Here is a 21,826-nt window from a genome sequence, read left to right as displayed (position 1 = left end):
CAAAACCTGCCAGGAGTGATACCTGAGTACAGAGTGAGGAGTAAGCCCTGAGCACCACTGGGTGTGGACCCTAAACCAAATAATAAATAATGAGAAAGAAAAACCCAGTAGTTAAATATAAGTTCAAAACATATATAAAGTTCACCAGAGCAATAACACTCAGGTACCTCATTAGCCTTGCATACAACTGACCCTGGTTTGATCCCCAGCACCCTATATTGTCCCACCAAGAGTGAACCCTGAGTGCAGAACCTGGAGTAAGCCCTGAGCAATGCTGAGTGTGGCCCCGAAACAAAAACAAAAAAACAGAAACATATATACAGATCTTTTAAAGATGTACCTTCATTAATCAAGTAGGTGTGTTTGGGGGTTAGGGAGAGGGAGGTTGGACCATACTTTGCAGTGCTCAGGAACTACTCCTGGTTCTATGCTAGGGGGTCACTCCAAGCTCTAGGCCAGGGTACGACTTTTATTTTCATTCTTCTGTATGTTATATATTTTTGCCAGTGATATTTATATAAGACACATTCTTGCTTCCAGGCACTTCATATTTACACTCTTTAGGGTCTTACAAGTGCCGATGTACACCCCTTTTGCGGTATGTCCTTACCACAAACCCCCATGATCTTTTGTATTATGTGACAAATGTGAAATTGAAAAATGAATTCAAGAACATCTGATTTATAAAATTCACAAATGGAAGAACTTAAAGATTTCAATGGGAAGAGTTTTAGAACATTCTGATCTCTAAAGGCAAAGGGGACTACTCGCTTCCCCACACCACTCAGCGCCCCTGTTGCTGTCAAAATAACTGCCAGTAGAGACTACCAGTGTGGCCCCATGGTAGTTCTTTGATTCTGAACAAGCCAAACGCCTCCCAATTTCTTCATAAGTAAAAAAGAAGAAATGAAAAGTTGCTTGGGATAAATCACTTCAAACTCACAGATTAATTCACTTTGGATTCACTCAGGTGTATTTTACTTTAATAGCTGATGTGAAGGCACGTGAGATACCACAGCTGACCAGATTCTAAACAGAAAAACCTAGAAGTAAAAACTAAGCATGCATGCAGCATGGAATAGCAATCGAGTTGGGCTTCTTAAAATGCAAAAATATCAGAAAACCTGAAGCCATTAGTGCAAAATCCAGGTCACACAGGCCAAATATTGTTTCTCAGAGGAGCTTTGTCCTTTGGGGGGAGGCGAGGGTGGAGGACACATCCAGCAATGCTGTGGGATTACTACTCCTGCTCTATGCTTCTGTTGCTCCTCTGAGAGCTCGGGGGTCCTTGTGGTATTTGGGGTCCAAGGCAGGCTGTCTGAATGCCAAGCATGCCCTCCAGCTCTACTGAGCTATCCCCAGACCTCCAGGAGCATTTAGACGGTGGGTCAGATTTGACAACTCTTTTTCTTACCAAAAAAATATCTGGTAGGTTTGTTCAAGTCTTTTTAAAGAAAATAGTAGACTGCTTTAAGAAAAATAGATCGCTGTCACCCCAGGTTCAGAAACAGCAGAGAGTTTGTTTTCAATGAAGAGCAGTGGGACGGGGTTGGGTAAGTCACTAACTATGACCAGGCTTCGCAAACAGCAGAGCCATGTTAATTAGGCTGCCCAGTGTGAGTCATCTCCATCTCCCTCACCTCTGGAGGGCCCAGGGCTGAGCGATGGGAGAAATGCTGGAGCAGAGGGGACGGGGTTGGGAGAGGGGTGAAGGGTGAATAACGTGGGATAGGCAGGCTAGAAGTGTGCAAGGTTGGCGTAGATCGTGTGGCTTCAGGGATTGGGATGAGGGCCCCCTAAACCCTGCTAGGCTTTCTCGAGCACGACTAGGGGTGTATATCGAGGTTTCCACGACTTCTTCACTTCTTCGAGGGTGTTAAGAGCAGCAGTTGGGCGTCTAGAGAGCTAAGTCTTCCGGACCACTGTGCCTAAGGCCCGGCCCCTCAGTCTCCCACTCCGCCTGGCCCCACCCCTTCCCTCTAAACCCCGCCCTGGCCGGCCCCCGCCGCTTCCCACAGTCTCTCCCTGCCGCTCCCGGCTCCCGGCAGAGGCTCGGCTGGGCTGCCGTCGGGAGCGCGCAGGCGCGGCTTAAGGCTCTCGGAGTGCGGAGTAACGGCTCGGCGGGCGGTGAGTGACTTGGCCGCACGGGACAGTGAGCTGGTGAACGTGGTTCGGGCCGAACACCCCGGGAGGGATCGGGGTGTGTCAGACTAACTGTCGGGCAGCCTTTCGGTTCCCGTGCGGAGAAACGGACCAGAGGTGCGGTTAGCGGGTTCCGTGGCACTGCCCGAGGGCTTCTGGCCCCGGTCGCGTGGGGAGCGGACTGCGCGGTGGCGGGAGTGGAGGAGGTGCGATGGCAGCCGAGAAATTGAAGGAAAGAGCTCCCGAGGCTGGAAGTCGGCACTCAGGCTTGGCAGGACCGGGAAGCTCGCCAACGGTGCTGGAGGGTGTCCCAGCTTCAAGTTCAGTCGCCCCCACGAGGTGCCCCCGAGCGGCCCATCCCTCCCTCCTCCCGCCCCGGAGCTGCCATCTCTGGGCAGAGTTGGCCGGGAAGGGACCTCCTCGTGAGGGCTGAGGATTTCGGGGCGGTGGGCTTGCGGCTCCCGGCTGGTGCCTCGGGGAGCTTTGCGTTCTTGTGACTTTCCTCCTCCCGCCCCCGGGAATGTATCTGTCTTCTGGTCCATTGTGCTCATGGACGTTTTAACAAAGGCAATGACTGTTTTGTGGGCAGTGGCTGGTGATAGTGGGGGCGGGTCAGTGTGTGTGTGGGGGGGGGGCGGGGGGGGTGGCCGTGGCGTGGGGGAGGGGAGCCGGGATGGCCCGCTTGGGGGGAGTGGGAGGAAGGGAACAACCTTCCTGCCTCAGCTTTTTCCTTCTTCCTGGTCCGCTGATTTTGATCAGTGGTAAGAACAGCCTCCAGAGGGATATGACTGGAAATTAGTATGTGTGTTCAGACTCTGGCTTCAGCTCTCGGTTTTGTAATTGTGCTATTGATGGATTTTTTTCTAAGTGTCCCTTCAGGAGAAAAGCGAAACTAATGGAATTTCAGAGGAACTAATTGGACGCACGGGTGAAGAGGCAAAGTGTCCAAACTTAGAGAGCTAAATTAACGCCGTGTGATTGACATAGGGCAAATGAAGGCCGACTTTGAAGGATGGGCGATGTGCAAAGCCATGTAAATGAAAAGTTGATTAGGGTCCTGTTGATTGTTTCCATCCAGAGTGGATTATTGGTTGCGGGTGTGGAGATTAGGCTCACTTTGAAGAATGATAGTGGTAGTATAAAGCAGTGGGACAAATGGATGAATGGGTTGAATCAAGCTCCATAAGCTTTCATTTTCAAACGGCGAATCTTTATCAAAAGCAATATTTGTGTTCCCAAGCATAGACGTTGATATTTTTACTCACTTGTTTAACTTAATACAAAAAAACAACTTCCTCCTCATACACCCCTTTTCCCTTGATTGTGAATTCTGTTTTACAAACATTTACTTTTAGATCTGAAGTGGGTTGAAAGGCACAATTTCCCTGCCACCCTCTCCCCCCGTAATTGAATTTCTTGTGTTGTTATTTTACTTCTTTTTCCTATTATTTTAACTTAAATGCCACTAACATTACCAAATTTGGGGAGGGAGGAGGTGTCTGAGATGCCTTTTTCCTTTTCCAGTGCCTAATAAACTGCTATTCATCCTTCCAGACTTGACGATATTCATGCTTGAAAAAGTTTTCAAACTCCTGTAGAATGAATCACCCCATTTTCTGTTAAGCTGATATCATTGGCATTATTTCTGTTTTACTGCTAGGACCTCAGCCTTCTCTGCTACCCCTTTACCTAGGACTGCAGATTATGTAGTAAGTGCCCACTTAATGAACTTAGCAAGATGTTAATAAATAATGTTCGAGAATTCATATTGCATAAAGTTCATATGATAATAGAAGAAATTAAAAATGTTGGGCAACATTATTTGGAAGATGAATGAGAAACAAGTATGGAAATATGGCCCCATGTAGTCTGTAGTTTATTCTTCAAAAGTGGTGCAAATAGCTACCTCTTTGTAGATAGAGGCAAACAGAGGTCGGGAAAGCCCAAATTTGAAAAGGGTCAATTTCTGATACTGAAACTAGTGAAAAGTCAACAAGAAACAAAAGATGATTCATTTGTAAAAAGGCATAAATAAGAAGCTGCTGGAATTTGATAATTTTCAAGTAATCAAGCTGGTCAGATTATATCCTGAGAAGGCTCATGTAGCTCAAGAAACTCACCTAGGCACATTCTTCACCCTGGAGATTTGCCCACATCTGGACCTGACATGTGTATTCTTGGCTTTTTCTCCACTGGAGAAGCCCATGTTCTCTGGAACTCCTCTGTCTCTTTCTCTCATATTTCTTTAAATAATTTTATTTCTCTTTAAAAAGAAGAAAAGGCAAGAAACTGACCTAATCAGCTCTGTTATACTCCTAAATCTTAATCTTAAGGTTTTGAACATTTGCTGATGTCTATTCAAGTAATGGTGCCCTCAATAGGCTCCACCTGACTGACTATTTCTGCCAGCCCATCTGCATCTCTCTTATCTCCTCCAGCATCACTGGCCTTCTAATCACGTGTGACTCATAGAGTCATTCCTCTTACTCCTTACCAATCTCAAGCTCGTTATCCCCACATCTGGCTTTCATGTTTTGAATGCATTTAACCTTTGGAGAGCACATAAGGAGCAATGATCAATTTAAAATGTACAGAATTGATTCTTCAGAGGAAAAAGAATCAGGATTGGATAAATCCAGGTGTCTGTGTTGGCGAAGCTATTAGTAACTTGTCTTCCCTCTCATAAGTAGAGATCATTTATCTCCTCTCTATCTTAAATTTAGTGGCTGGAAAGATAATGCAGAGGGTAAGGTGCTTGCTTGCCTTGCATGTGACTGACTCCGGTTTGATCCTTGTACTACATACGGTCCCTTGAGCACAGCCAGGGGTCACTCTTGTGCACAGAGCCAGAAACAGGCCCTGAGTATCTCTGGGTGTGGCCAATAAAAAAAAACAACACTTCAAGTTAGTGCCTGGTATTTATGAATAAAACATGGATCTCAGGGTGAATAGATTATATAAAGTTTATAAAGCAAATTTTAAAAGAAGTTCTATATCCTTTGACTTGTTGAAAAGTTTCCAAACCACTGTCCATTATATATAGCTTCCTTCTCAAAACTATCATCGCCTAGATGTTTCCCCAATGATACTTTTTTCTCATTCTTTGACAAGTCAGCCTCAGTTCTTTCCACTGAGTTGTCTTCTTATGGTTCTGTCCATGACTTTTCTTTGTGGTGTGGTTATTCTAAACAGTGCTTGGGGGCCTCTGGGGTTCTTCTCCCAGCCATGCCCCCTGCTTGCCAGGTTTTGAATCCAAAGTCTTACATGTAAGTCGGGTGCTGACCACTTGAGCCACATCCCTGCCCCCTCCCTAAGATTTCTGTATGCTTTTCTAGAGACAGTATTATGGTCAAGGACAAGGGATTTGGATACAAGATTTTCAAGGCTTTTTGTACGAAACCTGTAATAATGAGAATACCTGATAACAGAAACGAGGCATATTTAAAGGCTTAAAATATCTAGCACATACTAATTGACCTAAACATGATAGCTACTCTTTTTAAAATTTATTTTATTTTGGTTTTTTTTTTGGGAGGGGGTCACACCCGACAATGCTCAGAGGCGACTCCTGGCTCTGCACTCAGGAATTAACCCCTGGCTGTGCTTGGGGGGACCATATGGAATGCCATGGATTGAGCCAGGGTCAACCGCGTGGAAGGCAGATATGATCCTTGCTGGACTATCTCTCTGGCCCTGATAGTTACTCTTTTTTAATAGTTGCCTTCTCTTGTGAGAAACAATTTCAGCAGTAGTTAACTTTTATTTTTTTGATTTGGGTTTTGGGGTCACGCCCAACAGACAGAACTATTCCTGACTCTGTGCTTAAGAGTGACCCCTGGTGGTGCTTGGGGGCCATATGTGGTCCAGCTATTCTGGTTACTTCTAAAGGTTACTTATGGCTAGAAATTGAGCCCAGGTTGACTGCATGCAAAGCAAGTGCCTTAGAAACATAATGCTCCAGCCCAGTAGCAATTAATTTTAAAATGGGTATGCATTGTCATCTCCAGACTCCTGGAACTTGTCTGAGCTCCTATTCTATACTTATAAACTCCTACCATCTATTTCCAACAGGTGGCTTAGCCCAGCAGTGCTCAAACATCATCATGCAGAATAATCACAAGAACGTGCAGACGTCCGGGTCCCACCCCTAAAGTTTTCGGCATCTAGGGGGACGACCTGAGAATTTTTATTTCAGACAAGTTTCCAAATGATTCATGCTGCAGGCCTTCTGGGTCACACTGGCACAAATTTAGATGTCATTCACACAGCTTGGCAAGGAGGAAGGAATAAGAGACAAGAAGACTGAAACGTCCTAGGTATTGGATTAGGGAGATGAATTAAAGAGCTGGAACACATATTTTGTAGTATGGAGCCCTGAATTTGATTTCTGGTACCACATGGTCCCGTGAACACTGCTACATGAACACCCCTTCACCTCCCCTCCAAAGTTCTAGACATTAAGAGAGGAACATGCATAGTAAAGCTGTTAGTGTCATATGTAGTCTGGAAAGGATCAGACTAAAAGATTACTGATGGCTTTGGTGGCTAGGAGTCTTTTTATTTTGGGTGTGTGTCAGAGTGATTTTATACTCCTCAGTAGTGGTTCCTAATCTGGATTGCACATTAGAGTCTTCTTGGGGAGTCATTTTTGCAAATTTACTTATGGCTAGTGTTCCTTTTCCTGTCAAACCTTTCCCGTCAAGCCTATCAAATCAGAACTTCATGGACCTGAGAGATAGTACAGTGAGTAAAGCTTGCCTTGCATATACCCAACCTGTTTTCTATTCCCAGAACCACATATAATATCCTGAGCCCTGCCAAGAGTGATTCCTGAGCACAAATCCAGGTAGTGCCTAAATAACCTCCCGTCCCCATCAAACAAAACAGCAAACTTTCAGAGAAGAGGGCAGGGGTTGTGGATCAGAGGTAAAGTACATACATGTCTTGCATGCAGGAAATTTATATTTTATTCCCCCAAGCTAAAAAAAATCATTTCAGAGCCTGGAACTTCTGCATGAAAAAATTTTCCAGGACATTTTGCTGGTGCACCCTGATTATGAACCAAATTTTGAGGTTTTTAAAAACGAGGGTGATCAGGAAATGGAAAGAAACTTGTTTGTTAATTGTTAGTAAAAGGAGAACAGAAGAAAAGACTGGAGTTTGAGAATGCTAAAGGGACCAAGAAAATAACAATGCATTGAGGTGTGAAGAGTCAGCTGGAGTGGGAAAATGAATGAAGGCATATGCTAAGGGGATATAATTGATGGAATTGAGTGCTGGTGTCAGTGAATAGGAGAAAATGGAGTCATGGACACTTAAGAAGAGAGGAGATAGCATGAGTAAAGGAAAGTAAATCTAAATATAGTTGGGAGGAAGTTGAAGGAGCATTCTTTTTGGGGGGACTTGGGACCAGACTCAGTAGTGCTCAGGAGCCAAACTATCTGATTCTGGGATCAGGGTTGTTCTCAGAAGCCATTAGAGAGCATCATGTGTGCCAGGATCAACTGTTGAGCTCTCTCCCATCCAAAGGCACATTCTTTAAGGGAGGTTTGTTTGCACATTATCACTCCTCAGTGGAACTTCAAATAGTCTACGAACGCTATGGATTTTTAAAGTTTAATAAAGCTGGTTAATAAATGAGTAGTTTCAGCTTCTCTGGTTACCTCTAAAGGTTACATAATTGGCTTTTCAAAACTTTTCTCGTTTAGAAGAATTTTAAAAAATTAAGCCTAGACAAACTGATCTGTAATGGTATTGTCCTGGCTCTTGTCATGAGATTGACATTATGTTCTTATGTGAATAGTCCACAAAATAGCCGCATCTGTCAAATTACCAGGCATGTTCTAAGCAGTGAAGTTGTTGCAGTGAATGAAAGTTGCACTTTAGTGAAAAGAAACATTTTTCCTCAAGAAGTATACATGCTTTTTGAGGGAAACAGGTAAATAAAAATATAAGATAATCTATCTAAAGTCATGTAGTGTTACATTCTTTGCAAAATTCCAAAGAAGAGAAAGCAAATAGTGGCACATCTGTAGGTATTTGCCTATAGGCGAATAGGGTGTGTTGAAGTGATCAGGGAAGAATTTGCTGTTTGCAGAGTAAAAAAAAAAGAAAAGAATCATTTATTTGGAAGAAGCGCTTTTCAGGAATAGAAAACAGTAAGTGCAAAGGCCTTGAGGTATGATATTTTTGAGACTTATTGCTAGGAATTATAGAAGCCATTTGTGACTGGATTTGTATGAATGAGGGGGATGCCTGATAAAAACAGGATCAAGTGAGTAAGAAGGTGTGTTGGAGAATGGAATGGTCACATAGGCCTGGGCAGTTCTTTATGGGAGGACACTGTAGCAGGAGAAAAATTGAGAAGAGGACAAAGCATTCAGTACTAGAGATGGGAGGTTCAGATAGCTGCTTGATATTTTGGTGGAATTTAGGGGAAAGGAGAAGTTCAGATGAACAGAAAGACCTGGGAATGGATCGAATAAGGGAAGAGGTTATTCCTTCACTTGTTCCTCTCCTCTCCCATGGGGGATGCTGGGGATTGAACGTAGGGCCTCACATGCAAGACATGAGTTCTATACCCCTAGCTCTATTTCTTTACGTAAAAAATATGTGAACTATTTTTGGAGTGTTTTAGGCTCACAGTAAAATTGAGTAAAGTAAAGTAAAGGCCCTCCCGTTAATCATCGATTTGCTCGAGCGGGCCCAGTAATGTCTCCATTGGAGACTTTGTTGTTACTGTATCTGGCATATCGAATACGTCACGGGGAGCTTGCCAGGCTCTGCCGTGCAGGCGAGATACTCTCGGTAGCTTGCCAGGCTCTCCGAGAGGGGCGGAGGAATCGAACTTGGGTCGGCCATGTTGGCTGCGTGCAAGGCAAACGCCCTAGCGCTGTGCTATCGCTCCAGCCCAGTATAATTGAGAAGGAAGAAAAATTTCCATATACTCTCCTGTCTCCGTGTGTGTGTATGTATGTATGTATGTATATATAAGATCTCTTCTGGTACAAATATCGCACAGTATGGTGTCCCATTTTTACAAGCCATGAACCTATACTGACACTTAGTCACCTACAGCCCGTAGCTTACTTTAGGGGGTCACTCTTAGTTTTGTATGTTCTCTGTGTTTGGGTGTCTGTTTAGTGATATGTATCTACCATTATAGCTTCATAAAGAATAATTTCACTGCCCTAAAAATACTCTGCTTTTCCACTTTTGCGGTCCTTTGAAAATCCCAATCTCTTTGTTTTTGGACCCCACTGGTGGTGCCCAGGGTCTGTTCCCAGCAGGGGTGTGTATTGTGGTGGGGAGGGGAGAAGGTCTGTTTCAGTGGAATCTTAGGGATTTTCCCTTTCAGTGGAGTGGAGCCTTTAGGGATCTATCTGTGGCTTCTGTTTGCAAAGCATGTGCTCCATCCCTCTAAGCAGCCTCACTGGCCCAACCTTAAACTACAACAGCCAAACTTAAAAATGTGCCTGTCAAGGAGGCAGGACGGGGGGTTGGAGGGAAACTGAAATCATTGGTGGAGGGAAATTAACACTGGTGACGGAGTTGGTGCTGGGAAATTGTAGACCTGAAACTTAACTATGAATAATTTTGTGATTCTCTGTGCTTCAATAAAAAAATTGCATTTATCATTTGGGATAGAGTAGAGCCATATCTGGTAGTACTCAGGAACTGTTTCTGGTTCTGTGCTCAGGGATCCTTCCTGGAAGTGCTTGGGGGACCATATGTGCTGCTAGGAATCATACTTGGGTCGACTGTAAGCTAAGCGCCTTAACCCTCTGTACTATCTCTCCAGCACCATATATTTGTAATGTTTCCATAGCTTGGCTATTTCCAGACTGTCATGTTATTGAAGTATACTGTATGTGGATTTTGCATATTGGCTCTTTTTTACTTAGCAACATGCATTTACTTTTCCTCCATGTGTTTTTGTGGCTTGAAAACTTACTTATTCACACTGAATATGTTTTACTAAATACATGACATTTTACTTTTGGGGGTGCTCAGGGACTTGGGCTGGTCTCTCCTAGTGCTACTAGGTCTGGCAGTATGGGCATGATGGTGCTGGGGACAGAGGGCAATCTTTGGTGGTGTTTGGGGTTGGGCCAGTCATGTGGTGTGGGGATTGAACTTGGGTCTCTGAAATGCCGGGTATGCTCTCTAACCTTTAAAATTCTATCCCTGGCTCACTGCAGTTTATTTGTTCATAAATAAATTGAAGGACATCTTGGCTGCTTCCAAGTTTCTAGCAATTGTGAATAGAACTGCTATAAACATCTCTGAGTAGGTCTTTGTGTGTTGAACATGAGGTTTCAACTCCTTTGAGTCTATATGCAAGATATTTGGGTATCAGAATTGCTGGATTGTAAGGCAAAGAGTTAAACTGCCAGACTGTCAAAATTCCTGTGCCACTTTGCATTCCATCCTGGAATGAAAGAAGATTCTTGTTGCTCCGCATATTCAGCATGTGGTTTTGTCTTCCTTTTGGATTGTGGCCATTAAGTTTTGTAGTGGTAGTTCTTTAAAAAAATTGGAATGCACTAATAACATGATAGTTAACATTTATTCATATGCTTACTTGCCATCTGTATATCTGCTCTGGTGAGATGTCTGTTCAACTCTGTTACCCATTTCTTAGATTTTTTTTCTTGTTGTTACATTTTATGGGTTCTTTATATATTTTGGATAATGCTCCTCTATTTGAATTTTGCAAATATTATGTCTTTGGTTTATTCTCTCTCCCTCTCTTTTCTCTCCCTTCACTCTCCCTTTTTCTCTCTCTCCCCCACACCCCACTTCCCTTCAGTGCCAGCCAGCCATGCTTGACAGGCTTGTAAGTAAGTAAAGGCCCTCCCGTTGATCATCGATTTGCTCGAGCGGGCCCAGTAACATCTCCATTGGAGACTTTGTTGTTACTGTGTCTGGCATATCGAATACTCTTGGTAGCTTGCCAGGCTCTCCGAGAGGGGCGGAGGAATTGAACTCGGGTCGGCCATGTTGGCTGCGTGCAAGGCAGACGCCCTACCCGCTGTGCTATCGCTCCAGCCCAGTTTTGTAGGTGACGGAAATATTGCCGAGGTAGTGGCCAATTGTCTAGGGCACGGTCAGTCTCTGTGTGGCTGAAGGTCTTGCCATTGTAGACTCCCACTATGCTATCAACCATCTCAGGGAAGATCATGTCCTGCAGTTTACTCCATGGGTGACAGTTCCTTATTGGCCTTGGGCTTTACAGCTTCAGCTGTGAGTGTTACTGCTACCAGGTCCTTCAAGGTTGGTGTCAGCTGCTTGTAGGACTTACCTAGCAGCTGGTGGAGGTCCAGCGGTAGTAAGTGAAGGCGTGAGGCTTCTGCTTCATGTCCACTATCTCTTCAGAAAGGATGACCTTCCTTCCCTTCACCTGCAGTTATTGTTTTTCTTGTTCTTTTGACATTGAGCAGATGCTTTGAAATTTTAATGAGATCCAACTTGTCGATAATTTCTTCCAGATAATTTCTTCCATAGATCGCACCTCTAGTGTTACCTAAAAGTCATTGTTATGGGACTGGAGATCTTTCTTTGCATGCTGGAGACCCAGGTTCCATTTCCTGCCAGGAGTAATCTCCGAGAACCAAGTGGGAGTAGTCTCTGAGGCACTGCTGGATGTGATGTAAGAAGCAAAAGAAAAAAATAGATGTTGTTGTAATTAAAGTTGTTAGGTTTTCTCCTATGCTACCTTCCATGGGTTTTATTGTTTTATGTTTTTCATTTAGTGTGTGTTCCATTTTGAGTTCAGTTTTGTGAAGGACATAAGGTCTGTGTACATTCATTTTTTTTTCAAGTGGATGTCAAGTTCCAGCAACTTTTGGTGAAAGGACCCTCTTTGCTTTCATGTCACCTTTGTGCCTTTGAATTCTCAATTGATTATATTTATGGAGGGTTTTTTTTCTGACTGTCACATTACTTTATATTTGTATTCTTTCACCAAATACTACACTGTCTTGATTACCTTTCTAATAAGTCTGTAATTAGCATAGTGTCAGTGTTGCAGCTTTGTTCTTTTCCTTCAATTGATTACTCTGGACTTTTTGCCTTTCCATAAATACCTTGTAGGAATCCAATAGAAATTTAATTAAATCTTAAAATCAGCTTAGGAAGAAATGATAAAAGGCCCTCCCGTTGATCGTCGATTTGCTCGAGCGGGCCCAGTAACGTCTCCATTGGAGACTTTGTTGTTACTGTGTCTGGCATATCGAATACTCTCGGTAGCTTGCCGGGCTCTCCGAGAGGGGCGGAGGAATCGAACTCAGGTCGGCCATGTTGGCCGCTTGTAAGGCGAACGCCCTACCCGCTGTGCTATCGCTCCAGCCCTTGACAATACTGAGTCCTTTCCCCCACCTTCCCTGCTTCCCTTTGTTGGTTCTGCAATCATTAGAGGATAAACATCCTTGGTTGCAGTGCTCATATTCTTTGTTGTGTACCAGCTAGGGATCACATACTTTGTTGTGGTGTTCACTGGATGTAGCAAACTTTAGCTGAGATGTTTGCACACATTTTTGGTCGTAGATATTTAGGATCCATATTCCTGCACATGATAAATGTTCACATATATTTTGAGGTACTTGGTAGGGATCCCTTACGTTTCGTTGTTGTGCTTGCACAAACCTGCCTGGTTGCCAGAGATCACAGGCCATTGTGGTGACATCAGATCCAGACAACAGACTTTCTAGGACACACTCTGCATATGTGGGTAGCATCAGGGATTGAATTTGGGATCTCAGGCTTGTAAATCAGGGGCTTTTGCCATGGAGTCATCCCCTGGATCCTGTTCCTGTTATTATTTTCCTCACCTTTTCTGCCTTTTGTGGCTTTAATTGGGAATTCCATTTTCTTTTTCTTTTTTAGTATATCAGTTCTGAAATTAGTAAACATTTGGGAGCCATCTGGGACACTACTCTTGGTCCTTTGCCCAGGGAGTCATTCCTGGTAGTTCTTCTGGGGAGCATATGCAGAGTAGGGGATCGTACTGGGGTCAACTGCATGCAAGGCAAGTGTGTCAACCCCTGTTCTATCACTCAGACACTGGTAATATTACTTTTTGATCCTTATAACCATTTTTTGGTTATGCTATCTGTTCTTCTGTGGTGTGTGCTTTTCTCCTCGTCCCTTTGCCCCTCCCCCCATTAATAGTTTATGAATCCTAGCATTTTAAAATTCCTGGTCTAATAATTCTGACATGCCTGCCATATTTGTGGCATAAATGTAGTCTGGTTCTGATACTGTGTGGTCTCTGCAAATCTGTGTTTTGTGCCTTTTAATATATACATTGTAATTTGTGTTGGTGAACATTCTTTTCTGGAGTAAATGAGCTGCAGAAAATCCATCTTTAATGATGTAGCAAGGGAATAGCCTATGACTTGGTCTCAGTGTTTGGGAAGCCTGTGTCCCTGGGCTGGGAGCTTCACTCATGGGTTTCAGCCCAGTAGGTCACACATGATGTCTCCAAGAGGCAGGAGTCATACATTTCAACTTTCCTGGTCCAGGTTGGGCTATGATGAAACCCTAACTTAGGTTCTCTTTGATTCTGTTTGTTTTTTGGGCACACCTGGTGGTTCTCAGGGTTTACTCCTGGCTCTGCACTCAGAGATTACTCCTGGTGGGACTGAGGGACCCTGTGGGGTGCCGGGGAATCAAACCCAGGCTGGCCACGTGCAAGGCAAGTGTCATCCCCACTGTACTTTCTCTCTAGCCCTTAGTTAAGATTCTTTGTATTTGCTTATCTATTTCCAGTTGGGGATTAGGGGCATGTGATCGTGACCTTACTTCTGATATGTTTTAGAGTGTATATCTCTGTTTGCTCAGCATTTTATTAATTGTTAGGACAGGATTGCCGCTACTTTGCTTCTTAAAATGCCAGACCAGAAACTGGAAGTCCCTTTTGCTTTTCCAGATTTTTACCACCTAATTGTCTGTGAATATGAATTATTTTTACCTGTTTTGAGCTTGGTATATAATTGGAATAATGCATACATACATGTGTGCTTTGCGCATCATTATATTTATGGAATAAATTTTTGGTATTTCTCAAATGTTGGTGTGCACATGCATTTCTCAGGGATCTTGTTAAAATGCAGATTCTGGGGCTGTGGCTGTGAAGTCACAGGTGGAACACTTACTTGCCTTGCATGTATGAGGCCCTGAATTTGATCCTGGCACTGCATGTTCCCGGAGCACTGCTGAGAGCCGTCTTGAAGCATGGCCAGGTGTGGCCCCCCTCTCCCCGCAAAAAATATACAAAATGCATATTCTGATTTGGAATGTCTGGGGTGGGCGCTGAAACTCATTATTTCTAACAGTCTCCTATGTGAGGCTGATTCTGCTTTTCCACAGACAATAGTTGTCAATTAGACATAGTTGTCAAGTAGTTGTAGTAGTTGTCAATAGTTGTCAAGTAGACAATTAATTGGAGTACTAAGGTTTTAGTTTACTTCATTTTCAGCTGCTTAATATGTTTTGAATATCTCAGGTAAAGGTTTTCTGTGTAGGTTTTCTCCTGGAAGAGAACAAATATGTGGATCTGTCCTTTGTTAATTGTTACTTTATCGAATTTGGGAGCTAGGAGGAAGCAAGTTATTTCATACTGAAAAGGGCTATTGTCTTCAAGATAGTAAATCAAAGATAATATTTGAAAAAACCAGCTATGTAGTCCTATAAAAGTTCTCACATTGCATTTTCAGTTGTTAAGGTCTCATCAACTTTGTTCCTTAGGTTTTGTTCTGGGGCCACACCTGGCACTTCTCAGCTTACTCCTAGAGGTTCTAAGGGGGACCATGTGAGATGCTGGGGATTGAACCTGGGTAGGCTTCATGCGAGGTAAATGCCCTAACTGTTGTATTATCGCTCTGATCTTCAACTTTATTCTTTACAGGTATTTTTAGGTGAAGCAAAATGTATTTTTCAAAAATTTTTATTAGTGAAACACCATGAGGTACAGTTGTAGACTTACAAATTTTTGTGCTTGGGTTTCAATGATACAATGATAGAGTATCCATCCCTCCACCAGTGCCCATTCTCTACCACCACTGATCCCAGTATCCCTCCCACCCCTCATTTCCCCCATCTCACCCTGCCTCTGTGGCAGGGCATTCCCTTTTCTTCTCTCTCTCCTTTAGGGTGCTTTGGTTTGCAAAAGAGGCATTGAGTGGCAATCATGTTCAGTCTATAGTCTACTTTCAGCATGCATCTCCCATCCTGGGAGGATCCTCCCAACACCCTTTATTTGGTGCTCCCTTCTCTATCTGAGCTGCCTTTTCCCGTAGCGTGTGTGGCTGGTCTCCTACCCATGAAGTAAACCTCCTGGTACTTATCTTGGCTATTCTTGGGTGTTAGTCACCTATTTTGTTACTTTATGTTCCCCAGATGTATGCAGTCTTCCTATGTCTGTCCTTCTCTTTCTGACTCATTGGGAATGCCGAATGGTTCAGCCCTTTTGGAAAACAGTATGGACGATTCTCAAAAAAGTATAAATTGAGTTTCCATTTGACCCAGCAATACCACTCCTAGGAATATATCCCAGAGAGGCAAAAAAGTATAGTCAAAGTGACTTCTGCACTTGTTTGTTCATTGCAGCACTGTTTACAATAGCTAGAATCTGGAAAAAACCTGAGTGCCCAAGAACAGATGACTGGTTAAAGAAACTTTGGTACATCTACACAATGGCATACTATGTAGCTGTTAGAAAAGATGAAGTCATGAAATTTACATACAAGTGGTACTACATGGAAAGTATCATGCTAAGTAAAATGTCTTTTGTTTTTGGAGTCAGAGTTATAATACTGTGGGGAGTGAGCCTGCCTTACAGGTATCTGACCAGGATTCAATCCTTGACACTCCGTATGGTCCCCTGAACCTGTCAGGAGTGATCTGTGAATGCAGAGTCAGGAGTAAGCATCTCTAGTGTGACCCAACTTCCCCCTAGAAAATGCTCAGGGGACTAAATGTGGCCTCCGGGATATGAGCCAGGGTTGGCCACTTGCAAAGCAAGTGACTTACCAACTGTATTATCTCTCCCTAGTAATGCAAAATGTAAAAGGGCAAGTTGATGTACATGTGAGTACCCCCTTGGATGTGTACAACTGACCCCATGTAAAGCATTCTTTTGATAAGAAATAATAAGGCTCAGTATTCCCCCCCACATACACACTATTTACAGGGTTTGGAAGATAAACTCCTTTTTGTTGTTGTTTTTGGGACCACACCTGGCAGTGCTCAGGGTTTACTCCTGGCTCTGCACTCAGGAATTACTCCAGATGGTGGTTGAGGGACAATATGGGATGCTAGGGATGGAACCCAGGTCGAACACATGCAAGGCCAGCACCCTAACCACAGCTTGAGCCGAAGAGATAAACCCTTTAGATGGCAATATCTTTTCTATAATAGCAAAATGATTTGGTTATTCTGAAAACCTTGTGGACTATAGAAGTAATATTGTCACTGCAGGCTGTCTTTTAGTGTGAATTGTAAGGAAATGGTTTGATACACGTACAGCTTAAATTCAACACCTTTATTGTATAAGGGTGTGTGTACCAGTTTTGGGCTGGAGCGACAGCACAGCGGGTAGGGGTGTTTGCCTTGCACACGGCCTACCCGGGTTTGATTTTTCCGCCCCTCTCGGAGAGCCTGGCAAGCTACCAAAGTATCCCACCCGCACAGGAAAGCCTGGCAAGCTACCTGTGACCTATTCGATATGCCAAAAACAGTAACAACAAGTCTCACAATGGAGACGTTACTGGTGCCTGCTTGAGCAAATCAATGAACAACGGGAGGACAGTGCTACAGTGTACCAGTTTTACCTTTTGTAGAGTAAAAACAAATGCTTCTCGAGAATGCTATTGAGCATAATAAAGTGACAAAATGCCACAGACAGAGATAAATGGCTCTTAAAAATGTTCAATGGTTGCTTTGCTTTCTTTATTATTGGTAAAGGTAAAGGTAAAGGCCCTCCCGTTGATCGTCGATTTGCTCGAGCGGGCCCAGTAACGTCTCCATTGGAGACTTTGTTGTTACTGTGTCTGGCATATCGAATACATCACGGGGAGCTTGCCAGGCTCTGCCGTGCGGGCGAGATACTCTTGGTAACTTGCCGGGCTCTCCGAGAGGGGCGGAGGAATCGAACTCGGGTCGGCCATGTTGGCCGCTTGTAAGGCGAACGCCCTACCCGCTGTGCTATCGCTTATTATTGGGTAGTAATAAATAATATATTTATTTTCAAGCTTATTCAAATACCACAATGATGATGAATTTTGATAGCACTCCTTATCTTCATGAAAGGGTTGACAGTTTAGTGAGCCAGGATTTTAACTGGTTGAACTTCTTAGGTATACATTTTTTAGTGCTTCAGAATTTAGGTACTAGAATTTCTTTAGAAAAATATATTTTATTTTACATTCCTGACTTGGAATAAGTTCCTCGTGTTTTATTTCTTTGCTTTTAAAACTGTGTCTTAGAAGATATGTTATTTTTGGAGTCCTAGGTAACCAAACTTTTCCCTTTTCGAGTGACAAATCCATATTATTTAAAGGACTCTATGTTCTGTGTATCTACATCAATCTGTCTCTAGTGTGTGTGTTCTTTGTCGCTTGTTTTCTAATGTCATGCATTCCATTTTTGTGGGAAAAAAATCCATATGACAAACTTGCCATAGTAATCCTCTCTGACATGTTTGCTTCAGGGAGAAAGCTGGCATAGTTAGAAACATATGCCTTAGTTTTAAAATTTGCTGTCACTGCAAAAAAAAAGTTAATGGAATAAATTCCTCATTTCTTTCTGTTAGTATTACTTATGGGACCAGTAAAATGATTTTGGGAAGTATATATTTCCTATATAATTTTTTATCATGATTCATTCAGTATCTCGCTCACATTTCTGTAGGGTTTACCAGAAAGTACTATTACATATATATGAAAAAAATGTCTTTCTAGGGCTGAAGAGATACTACAGTGTGTTAGGCACTTGCCTTGTACTCTGCTGACCAGGGTTCAATCCCCAGCATCCCATATGGTCCCCCCGAACTCCACTAGGAGTGACTCCTGAGTACATTGCCAGAAGTATCTCCTGAGCATTCCTGGGTGTGGCCCCAAAACAAAACAAAAGAAGAAAAATGTCTTTCTTTAGGTTCATAAATCATATGAAACAGAAATGGTTTTGTTGCTTCAATATAAAAAATAAATGTGTTCTTTACATTAAATGTGTTTTTTTACATTTAAAATTTAATATTTTTTTGCTTTTTGGGTCCCACCTGGTGATGCACAGGGGTTACTCCTGGCTCTGAACTCAGGAATTACTCCTGGCAGTGCTCAGGAGACCATATGGGATGCTGGGAATCGAACCTGGGTGGGCCGTGTGCAAGACAAACACCCTACCTGCTGTACTATTGCTCTAGCCCCCTAAAATTTCTTTCTTTAAAGTGCAAATTGGACATTAATATTATTAATCTTTTCATTATATTCTTCCAATTTATAAAATTGACCCTGGCAAAGTCTATTTTTTATATTTAAAATTTAAGCTTTTAATAATTCTGGAAATACCCAAACATTATGCCCAAATCACATAATAATTACATTATTACAAGTACGCCCAATGTCTCTGTTTCAGTAATAGAAATTACCTCAGTGTTCATACAGGGATAAATAGTTCTATTTACAATTTATTGAACTAAAAATTAGATTGCTTTGATTGTTAGAGAATAAATATCTAAAGAAATACCTTAGGTTGCTGAATGTTTAAACATATGCCCACAGTACTGAACTGCTTAAATTAGTATAAACTTAAGACTGTTTACGTTATTTGAAGCTGACAATATAGAAGCATCTGTCAGGGTTCCAACAATATATATTTTTCAAGACCAAGATTTGGTAATAAATTAAATTTATAGTGTGGCTTCTAGAAATGTCCATTCAGGATCATTCACATTATCAGAAATGTTTTTTTAGTGAGACCCTCATGGAATATTTATGTGCATTAAGGTTTGTGGCAGGCTGGAGCGATAGCACAGTGGGTACAGCATCTGCCTTGCAGGCGGCCGACCCGGGTTCGATTCCTCCACTCCTCTCAGAGAGCCTGTCAAGCTACCGAGAGTATCTTGCCCACATGGTAAAGCCTGGCAAGCTACCCGTGACGTATTCAGTATGCCAAAAACAGTAACAAGTCACACAATTTGTTGTGAGACGTTACTGGTGCCTGCTCGAGCAAATCGATGAACAATGGGAGGACAGTGACGGTAAGGTTTGTGGCACACAGGTCTGATGAAATGGAATAATGTTTATTTGTTTGGAGGGGGTCAGGGTTATGTAATAGGATTTCCAACACAGGGCTTATTTATTTTAAGATTTTCAACTGTAAATTTAATTTATGACCCTGGCAAAGTCTTGATCAGCCCATTTCCACTGTTCTTGTCCTAGTTCAGGAATATTTACTTCTTTCCCAAAACTTTTTATGGTCTCCCCAGTTATTTCTTATCAGTCCTTAACACAAATATGCCAATGTACAGATATAGAAAGCTTTCAACTTGCAGGCACCAGAGGACCCTGCCAGTCGCTATCAACTGAAACTATCCACTGTCTCAAAGGTTGTGTGGGCCTCTCCTTTCTGAATTGTGATTCTGTTTTTTTTTTCTGTTTGAGTTTCTCATTTGCCTTTCAGGGTTTTTTTAACCATTGACCTAGGGTTAGTTCTCTGCCAGAATCTCAGCCTCATTTTCAGGGGTCAGAACTTTTTAGTGTCTTTATCTCTTGGTATCTCCCTGGACTCCAGCAGCAGGAATCACAATGCTGAATAATACACCTGGACATCTTTGTGCTTGTAGAGTGGATGGTGGACTCTAGTCAGCTCTAATAGAGAAAGAAGATACCAGTGTCCCCAGAAATCCAGGAATGTCCCTGGGCAAATATGTAGGATGAAATGTTTATTTATTTGTTTTTATCCAGAACCCAGACTCACTCTTGGCAGCCCTGTCCTGTACAAGATTATTATGAGGTTGCCTGAATCAGTTTTTTCTTTTTCTCAAGTAGTTCTTTGCCACATGAGTTTCTTTAATAATAATAATAATAATAATAATAATAATAATAATAATAGCAGCACTGTAGCACTGTCCTACCATTCATTGATTTGCTCGAGCGAGCTCCAGTAACGTCTCCATTGTGAGACTTGTTGTTACTGTTTTTGGCATATTGAATACGCCATGGGGAGCTTGCCAGGCTCTGCTGTGCGGGCGGGATACTCTCAGTAGCTTGCCAGGTTTTACAGGAGGGACAGAGGAATCAAACCTGGGTTGGCTGTGTGCAAGGCAAACACCCTACCCGCTGTGCTATCACTCAGTCCCCACTGTGCTATTGCTCCGCCTAATAATAATAATAATAATAATAATAATAATAAACAGCTGCAGCAGCGACGATCCCTTATGTTGGACCATATATTTTATTTGGGCCACATCTGGTGGTGCTCAGGATCCAACATCAGCTTGGTACTTGGGCTTCACTCCCTGTAGTGCTTGGGATCGAACTCAAGCATATGGCATACAGAGCTTGTTCTTCAACAACATTGAGCTATCTCTCCAGCATGTACATTATTTGTTGTTGTTCTGTTGGTTTGGTTTGGTTTTGGGGTCATACCTGGCAGTGCCAGAAGCTGTGTGCAAAGCATGTGCTCTCAGTCTGTTAAATTATCTCCCTGATCTGGAGATTATTCATAGCTCTGTCCTCCAGGTTTGCTCCCACATGCACTCACTCAGCCTTGAGCTATTGTTTCAGCCCTAGGACATGACATTTCTTTCTACTTCATAGTGAAAATGGATCAGAGAGACCACGTCCCCGAGGTTGCCTTGGGGTATGTGGTAGAGTGAGAATCCTTATCCAGGTATCTCTGACAGTAAATCTTGGAGGTTTTTTCCTTTGTTTTGCAAGAGTTTCCATTGCTTTTGGAATGCCTCTTCCCACAGTTTCACACAGTGACTGCCCGGTAAACATCTGTCCAGGAAGAGAAAATGTATATTAAAAGCACTGTGTGTGCATTTCAAGCATCAAACATGGCTTAGCAAGCACTGGGTTCTTCATGTTCAATGAATGAGAGGATACTATGTAAATTAGAAGAGTTACTGCTATCATTGTGGCAGGCATTGGCAGATGGTCAGAAATAGTTGTTGAATTGATGAGATTATCCATTATTGTTGGATTAGATTATCCGCTGTACTCTTCTGTTAAAACAGATGATAATGAATATACTAAGTGTATATGAGTCATAGATAGAGAGCCTAGTCTCCTGGTGAAGAAAAGATGAATTTTAATAGATACCTTTCCCTTAGGATCCCTCAAAGAGTAATTGATGTCAAATGATGACTTCTGATTCCACAAGATGGCTTCATTTACCCATTTCATTTTAGTGCAATATGTTAGTACTTCTCCCTCTGCCTACTACCCCACATACATATCTGCTGCTTTTCCTGTGCACTCCATAATGGTTTTCCCCTTGCCTTCATTATTGTTGTGGTTCCTTTTGTTACTGTGATGAACAGGAGTCCCGTACACTTGTTTGTGGTGCTTGCACACTTTCGTTGCAGTGCTCACTGGGAATAACACACTTTATTTATGCTTGTTTGTGCACACTTTGATAACAGTACTCAATGGGGAATCACAATTTAATTGCAGTG

General features: G+C 42.7%; 1 protein-coding gene across 1 annotated transcript in view; it reads left to right on the top strand.

Annotated features, from left to right (window-relative positions):
• The first annotated feature begins 2,064 nt into the window (after positions 1–2,064).
• The window catches only part of PRRG1 (proline rich and Gla domain 1), a 134,990-nt gene continuing 115,228 nt past the window's right edge, over positions 2,065–21,826 (top strand). Inside the window, exon 1 of the mRNA XM_056131320.1 lies at positions 2,065–2,127. The gene's annotated coding sequence lies outside the window, so the exon portion shown is untranslated. The remainder of the gene's footprint in view (positions 2,128–21,826) is intronic.

The sequence above is a fragment of the Sorex fumeus genome, unplaced genomic scaffold (genome assembly GCF_029834395.1).
Source record: "Sorex fumeus unplaced genomic scaffold, SorFum_2.1 ptg000086l, whole genome shotgun sequence".
NCBI lineage: Eukaryota > Metazoa > Chordata > Mammalia > Eulipotyphla > Soricidae > Sorex > Sorex fumeus.
Note: the sequence above shows the minus strand (reverse complement) of the source record. Positions and strands in the feature narration are given on the sequence as shown.